Here is an 8920-nt window from a genome sequence, read left to right on the forward strand (position 1 = left end):
GTTTTTGAAGGGTTGTAGTTACTCAAATGTAAGTTTCTCAAAAATATAAGGGACTCTCCTACAGTCACCCAGGTAGACAAACCAAGAATACAAGTCACCAGGAGTTTCATAGACATGTGTGACCATGAAGAGTCCATGGATCTTGACTCTGTGAATGACATGTTTTGTGATCAACAGAATAATGGAAAAGAGAGTCACCTCCTAAAGTGTGCTATAATGTTACCAAACACTATGTCTTCTAAGAAAGATTTATTTATTTATTCTAGAGACAAAAGTGAACATGCACAAGTAAACAGAGGGGCAGAGGGAGAGGGAGAGGAGAGAGAGAATTTCAAGCAGACTCCCTGCCAAGCCTGGAGCCCCATACAGGGCTTGATCCCACCAAAAATGGGATCATGAACTGAGCCAAAATCAAGAGCCGGACACTTAACTGACTGAGCCACCCAGGTGCCCCTCAAACATTATCTTAAAACTATCTTTATAACGCTGGTATGAGAATTACTTAATAGCCATGGGCTCTGAGATATTAATAACAAGGAAAAAATACAAACATTCATGCTGTCCCAATATAACTATTTTACTAAAAGATCCTTTTATTATGACAATGACTAAATACTGTCATATATAGTTCACTACCTCTCTACCTTAGACCAAGATAGTAGGTCTTGCTCTTCCCATAAGCAGACTAAGGTGATCTCTGAAAATGGTTTGCTACTCACGTGACCCAGAAAGCCTTATAAAATCATGCAAATCAAGTTCAAATCTTCATGTTCACTTTAAGAGCATATGTGAAACTGCCCAGGCCATCAAGAGTATGTGTATCTGAAAAGCCACCAAGTTATCTGAAGGATGTCACTTTGCAGACGCAATGTGTACCATTCCGTCACTACAGTGGTGGAGTTGGTAGATGTGCCCAAGCCAAAGTGTGGGGCTGGATGCAGGGTGGGTAGCCCAAAGAGTGCTGAATTTTTTACTGCACATGCTTAAAAATGCAGAGTCACACTGAACTTAAGGGTTTAGATGTAGATTCTCAGGTCACTGAGCACAGCCAAGTGAACAAAGCCCCCAAGATGCGGCGTAGAACTTACAGGGCTCAGGGTCAGATTAACCCAACAGGAGCTCTCCTGCCATACTGAGATGCTTCTTACTGAGAAAGAGCAGATTGTCCCTAAGCCACAAGATGTTACACCGAAGTTAGAGATATCCCAGAAGAAACTGAACAAACAAGAACTTCTGGCCTAGAAGTAAATTCTGCATATTATAATTAATGCAAATAAAAGTTTTAAAAAATGTAAGTCTTCTTAGAGAACATCCTCTAAAGAGAAATTGTGAAACTATTTTTAATATCCCCCCATGAAACTTGCTGGAATGACTAATAACTGTGCTTAGATCCAACGTTTGAGAGTTCTAAAATCTAATATTGCTACATACGCCTTCTATCGTTTACTTACAATTGTACAGGTTTTGAAACCAACAGACCTAAATGGTAATCCCAGGTTGACACTAACTGTGTGGTCTTGGACTTATTACTGAGCCTTTCTGAGGCCATTTCTTCATCTGTAAAATGAGGTTTATAATATCCACCGTGCAGAAATATGCTAGGGCATGGAGATGTCATCTGATATAGCATCTCACAGACGGTGTTGGTAACTATGATTTTTTGTTATATTGATAACTAAAGTCCCCTTATTGCTCAGTAATCTTTGACATAGAAATCCATTTCTTTACTCTTTAAGAACCAAAAATTAAGTACACTGTAACAGAAATGTATATTACTTACTTACCAGGTATGAAAAACATGAGCTCTTCATAAAGCAGCCAAGAGCACAAGAAGATAAGATCTTCTAAATCTGCTCACCAGATTTATCACCAGCTCTAAAACCAATTTACCATTATCCCTAACATTTACAAAATAATTTTATTGGGTCTTTTTTTTTAACCTATTTTACAAATTTGATTTTAAGATTTAAAAACTTTTATTTAATTTTTAATTTTAAAATACAATTGAATTTTACCAACTCAACCAACGTAGAAATATATAAATAAAACACATAGTCTTCCCCTTCCCCCCATTCAATCCACTTCCCCTAAAATATCAGTATTCCCTGTTTAATTTTTGTCTTTCCTCATATCTTCCTACAATTATACAAATATCTAAACTTGTCAACCATCACTGCAGCAGCAAAGTACCTTGGAAATGTCAACTTCTGATGTTCTCTTGTGTGTGAGCACTCTCTCTACCCACACCTCAATTATAATATACCACAACTGGATAAAGGGCCTCCTACTAAAAACAAAACAAAACAAAACAAAAGATCTTAAATGTTTACAGGAACCAGCTGGAATCCTGTGAATGAATTTCTATTCACTGAAGAGATGGCCAATATAGTCCACTGATCAGGTGTTATTTACTCTCCAAATCCAGACATCCATGAGAACGAAAGGGCACACTATTAATAGTTATACTGGATTACAGGCCTAAACCAGGACTGTCCTATGCTTTCTGGGGTACATTGTCTCTAATTCACACTGACACCTCTGTCTTTTTCTCAGTCTCCCTCAAAATATGGTTTTAATGATGTTATATCCATCTCAAACTCTTCAATGACTCCTCACTTTCTAGAACAACATTTCTAAAATTCTTTGTCTCAGAATATTAATGCTCCTAATAGCTTGTTTGCTTGCTTTTTTTTTTTTAACTTAGAAGGACAAATTTGCAGCCTGAAGATGCAGATCTGTCTCCCTATTGCCTTCACACCACAATATATACATATGACCACCCCTGACCTCTAAAGGCATCTGAATTTAGAATCCCTGCTAACTTAATATGCCCAAACTTATTTAATAACAAAACCCTCCTCTCCCACATCCTGACCCTATCCTGGTGTGTATGACTTCCAACTAAGTTGTTAGCTCCCTACCATCTTCACATATACTATTTTCAAAATAGATTCTCAATAACCATGTATTCCTGCTTAATACATTATCTGAAGTCAGCCCAAATATTGCAGATCTGTGGATACTAGTGATATGAAGGTTATAAAAGTTTCTAACTTCTCCATATATTTCTCTTGTCACTGGAATCACTAATGAGGTAAATAATATAAGTGTAAGAGTGACCCTAATTTGAAAAGGACAATTAAAGGCCCTGATCTGGGCAGGAAATCCTCTTCCTCTAGTGCTTTTCCATGAGTACCAGTTAGTTATAAAATGATAAAGAGAAAACCTAAAAGTATGCCATAGAAAATGGGTAAGCTCAGTGGTTGGGAAGCTGTTCAGAAGTGTAGAGGGCACTATGAGATATAGTATTAAGCAGTGAGTAATGGGACCACTTGAAAAACTATCAGAGGTAGTGCTATAGTTGCTTAAGACCAGTTATTTTGAGTTATTAATTTTGCCATCAAAATTTTCATTGTTGTGTTTGGGAAAAAAAGGTCAGCAATTTCTTCAAATGTTCTAGAAAGTATGATTTGGGGGCACACTAAAATGTCAATCCTACTGCTTGCTGCTGTTGAATAGTTACTGGTAGGATGGGGTCCCTAAAATAGAGTTAGGTGTAGCTGGCTTCCCTGAAGACTCATCACTAAATTAGCTAGGCAACCAAGAGGCAAGTTTGGGGAATATAAAAGTAATACATTGGGATAATGGTACAGCAAGAAAGATATGGTTATACATTGAGATCTGCTGGTCTTAGAAAAGTTACAATAATCAGAAAAGGAAAACTGATGATAATGATGATGATAATGATGGTCCTGGTGGTGATCATAATAATTTAATGATGATTTGGTAGGGTGAAAGAAGCATATAACCAAAAGTGAGAATGCCCGGTACTAGCTCAGCTCTGCCATGTACCTGCTCCATGGCTTTGAACAAGTCATTTAATTACTTTAAGACATTGCTTTCTCATCTCTATGATGGGAAAATCAACACTTCTCTATGTGCCTCTTAAGGTTATTACATAGGCAAAGCAAGAAATAGATGGGATCACTCTGTAATCGGCAATGTGCTTAAATAATTAACGTGCAGATTTGCTCAATTGCCTTTGCCAACCAAGTTATCCTGAGGAATTGCTAGCCAGGTTGCTAGCTTTCAGATGGGATCATGTGAGGTGAAAAACCCATATGCAGAGTCTGTTGAACTCTGGGAACTTTGTGTGAAAAATGCGAGCAAATATGTGAAGTTTTAAACAGTGTAAAGTTTGCTGTCCTAATTAACCCTTTAAAAAAAAAAGCAAGTATGGTTGACATATAATATTATATTAGTTCCAGGTGTACAATATAGTGATTTAACTTTCATATACATTAGAAAATGATCACTATAAGTACAGTTACTATATGTTATCATACAAAATTAGTACAATATTATTAACTATATTCCATATGCTGTTTTTCACATCACCATAACATTTTTATTTTATAACTGGAATTCTGTATGACTTAATCCCCTTTACCTATTTCACCCCATCCTTCACCCTTCTCCCCATGGCAAACACTAAGTTTGTTCTCTGTAAGGAGTCTTTCCATTTTGTTTCATTTGTTCACTTGTCATTTAGGTTCCACATATAAGTGAAATCTTATGGTATCTTTCTCTGACTTATTTCACTTGGCATAATACTGTATAGGTGCATCCATGTTGTCACAAATTGTAAGATTTCATTCTTTATTTATGACTGAGCAATAGTCCACTGTATACATACACCACATCTTCTTTATCCATTCATCTATTGATGGACACTTGAGCTGTTTCCATAATTTGGCTATTACAAATAATACTGCAATAAACAGGGATGCATATATCTTTTCAAATTAGTGTTTTCATATTCTTTGGGCAAATACTCAGTAGTGTGATTACTGGATATAGGGCAATTTTACTTTTAGTTTTTCATTTTTATTTATTTTTAATTTTTTTATTATGTTAGTTACCATACAGTCACCATACATCATTAGTTTTTGATGTAGAGTTCCATGATTCATTGTTTGCATATAACACTCAGTGCTCCATATAACACATGCCCTTCTTAATACCCATCACTGGGCTAACCTATCCCCTCCACACCCCCGCCCCGAAACCCTCAGTTTGTTTCCCAGAGTCCACAGTCTCTCGTGGTTCATCTCTGCCTCTGATTCCCAACACTCCTTATCTTTTCCTTACTTCTCCTAATGTCCTTCATGCTGTTCTTGAGGTATCATATGGTTTCACTTATGTTTTTAGTTTTTTGAAGAACCTCCATAGGTCTTCTACAGTAGCTGCACCGGTTTGCATTCCCACAAACAGCGCATTAGGGCTCCTTTTTCTCCACATTCTCACCAACACTTGTTGTTTCTTGGGTTTTTTATTTTAGCCATTCTGACAGGTGTGAGATGACATCTCATTGCAGATTTTATTTGCATTTCCCTGATGATGAGTGATGTTGAGCACTTTTTCATATGTCTTTTGGCCATCTGTATGTATGTCTTTTGGAAAATGTCTAGTTAGGTCCTCTGTCCACTTTTTAATTGAATTACTTTTTTTGCTATTGAGTTGTATGAGTTCTTTATATATTTTGGATATTAACTCTTGATAGATATACCATTTGCAAACATCTTATACCATTTAGTAGGTTGTCTTTTTGGTTTATTGATGGTTTCTTTTGTCATATGAAAATTTTTTAGTTTGATGTAATCCCAATTGCTTATTTTTCCTTTTATTCTGCTTGCCCTACTAGACAAATCCAAATATATATATATATATATATATATATATATATATTGCTAAGACCTAATTTTCTTATACAAAAATTTTATATAAAATTTTTTATACAAAATTTTGTATATATACAAATATATATTTATATATATATACAAATATACAAAAATTTTTATACAAAAAAGAAAAAAATTTTCTTATACAAAAAAAATAACACATTTTTATGGCATTTATATTTTTAAAGTGTTTTCTAAAATCGTTGACCCATAATAGAAAAGAGGTATTCTGTTATATACTTTAAGATGAAAGGAGAAATACCATAGGTTAGAAGAAAGTGTTGACTGGCACTTAGAAAAATCTAAATTCTAGTCTTTTGTCATCCTGGGGCTCTGAGCAAGGACCACAGTTTCCCCATGTGTCAACTGAGGATGTAGAACAAGATCATGTCCAGTCTCCTTCCCAGTTCTATCATTTGACAATTTCTACAAAATTATCTATGCTTTCCCCAGATTATCAGACAAAGTGACACTCAACGGCATTCTCTTTTCAGCCAGCTCTGCTGTTGACTCTCCTAACATTGGTTCTCCAAATATCGATGGGATGGGACACACAAAGAAGAAATGGAGAAATGTGCTTTGAAAACATTTCTATTTCAAACAGGAAAATTTCTGTTTACACTTTGCATGCAATTTGCAAGATGTAAATGTCAAAGCAAGAGCTTGATAAAGTTAACACACAAGTAGTTGGGTTAAACTGAGAAATAGACATGAAGTTGGCCATCACACTAGTGAATGGGCTACCACACACCGGCTGGATCTGAGCTCTCCAACTCACAAATGGTTGAAGACAATCTTTAAGATAGAGATAGTATCTGAAGTCAGCATCTATCACGAAATATCAACCAAATGTCCACAAAAATCTAGGCTTTCTTAATGCACAATTTCCTGACCTGAGTGAGTTCTTGCTTCTAAAGGTTGCAAGGATAGGATGTTAGAATTTATTGTAGATAATTCAAATGCTTTAGGGTTATAAAATAATTTTAGCTCATTATGCCACAATCATTACCTTAACACTGAAATACCCCTTTATAAGATCCTGTAATGTTTGCCTGCCACTAATATTTAGTAGCACTTTAAAATTGCACTCTATGCTGCAGCCTTCCCGTTCATTAATCTTTCCTATTCCTTTTAGGTAATTTTGGAAATAAAGAAAAATTTCAAAGTTGAAAGAACTCTTGATCTGTTTCCTTATTTTCTACACCATACCTTTCAGAGAAGGAAATCTCTTAATCTTCCCCCATAACTTCCTCTAAGCTCTAGCCAGTTTTGTATGAGGAAATGCCTTATATGTACTCTGATTCTTTCTTGCCATGAAAGAACTTTACCTCTCAGTTCTCAATATTCTCTTATTAATACAGACCTAAAAGAACTACTGAATAAGGGATCTTGTGGTTCTTGCTTGCCATGTCTTCACTTTATCTCCCAGTACTATTTACACCATGTACTCCATGAGTGTCCATTTTATGAATCTAAGCTAATATATTCTTTCCAACTAGAATGCTCACCCATCCATCCACTCACCCATTCTTCTGACTCATCCTTATTCATTCTAAAACATTTAATCCAAATAGCCCCTTCTCCTGGAAGCTTTCTTTTATCAATACTACCCTACGTGCGCGCGCACACACACACACACAGAGTTAGAAACTCTTTATCTCAAAAAAAAAAAAAAAGAAAGAAAAAGAAACTCTTTATCTCAGCTCCCATAACAACCTTGACTTAATTCCTACTTATTACCACAGCATATCATAATTGGTGGCTTATTTTTCCCTCCAAGTATAGATAATAATGTTCATGAGGGCATGGATAATCTTATTCCCATCTGTATCTCTATCACCTACCATGGAACCTAGACTACAGAAAATAGTAAAGAAATATTTAGTAAATGAATAAACTGCATCCATCTCAAGCACTGGTCCCTCCCACTACTTCTCTAAAGCGATCTTTTTTGTTTCTATATTAAAATTATGAAAATTTAACAGCCTCTTGATGACAATTTGGAAGCCTCACTAAGACCTCTCAGACTGCATTTCTCTTGTTTTTGAGAATGTGTCTGCTTTGCATGACAGTCCAGATGTCAGCCTTTCCACATTTCCCCAGAAGTACCTTGAGCTGAATATGTCCCTCCTGTGTAGTTCCAAGCCTTCTATCTGGGCAGGCAGCTCTGTTGTTAGCTAACTGTCGGCATTACACTGCTGTATTCATAAAGGATTGTCAGCACGGTGCGGTATTATTATGCGAGATCATTTGCTAGTGTAAAGACATATTAAACCTAGCAGTTGCTTTGTCTCTTGTCAAGGGAATTGTGCACTGTTACATTAGAGATGAGAGTTTGTGACATCAACCTGCTATTGCTGTTTTGCTACCCACTTCAGAAGAATCAACAATTCGTGCTTGTTTCCTTATATCCCTTCTTTGGTAACAACTCAGCCACAACCCAAACAGGAATTTTATCAGTGCCAGGAAAATAATATCCCATGGGGCAAGGGTCATTTCATGCAAGTTTCTTTCCTGAGGGCTTCAGGCCTGTGCTTTATCCTTAGTTCAGTGACCAGAGCACTGCCACTCCCAACCTTTACACCACCTACCATACCTGCTTACAAACTGGCATTCAGAATTTCCCATTGTCTCATTTTTCCAGTATTTCACCAGGTTTCATAACAAATGCCCTCTCCAACACATCCTTCTTACTTGAATTACCACCTGTTTGTTATTAAAATTTCCAGAATCCTGCTCTGTTGGCCAGGCTAAATTATTACCTCCACATGCAGCAGGATTCCCCTCCAGAACTGCACATACCCAGTGGGCAGTATATTTCCAAAGTTCCCTTCCTCCTACTAGACTCCATTCCATAAACATTAACTGTGCCATATCCTAAAACATGATACATGACAGGATTTGATATACAGGATATTACTATTTAAAAAAAGAAGAGGATAGGATTATTGAAAGCAAAACAAAATCCAACTTCCTGCTTCTGTTTCTCCAAGATTTTCTTCCCTCTCTTCACCCCTTATTTGTTTCCAAAATGCCAACCAGAAAATGAAATATCCAAGACAGGCAAAACAACATGAAGACAAAGTTTAATGGCTCTTGGAGAAAGTTGGAGTCTTTGCAAGTAGGAGAAGGTGTTAGTTAATGTTAGTTTAATCACTGGCCAGGCCTACTCTTTTTTA

General features: G+C 36.4%; 1 pseudogene; it reads left to right on the top strand.

Annotated features, from left to right (window-relative positions):
- The first annotated feature begins 703 nt into the window (after positions 1–703).
- LOC123944678 lies at positions 704–1242 on the top strand (annotated as a pseudogene).
- The last annotated feature ends 7678 nt before the right edge of the window (positions 1243–8920 follow it).

The sequence above is a fragment of the Meles meles genome, chromosome 6, assembly GCF_922984935.1.
Source record: "Meles meles chromosome 6, mMelMel3.1 paternal haplotype, whole genome shotgun sequence".
Classification (NCBI taxonomy): domain Eukaryota; kingdom Metazoa; phylum Chordata; class Mammalia; order Carnivora; family Mustelidae; genus Meles; species Meles meles.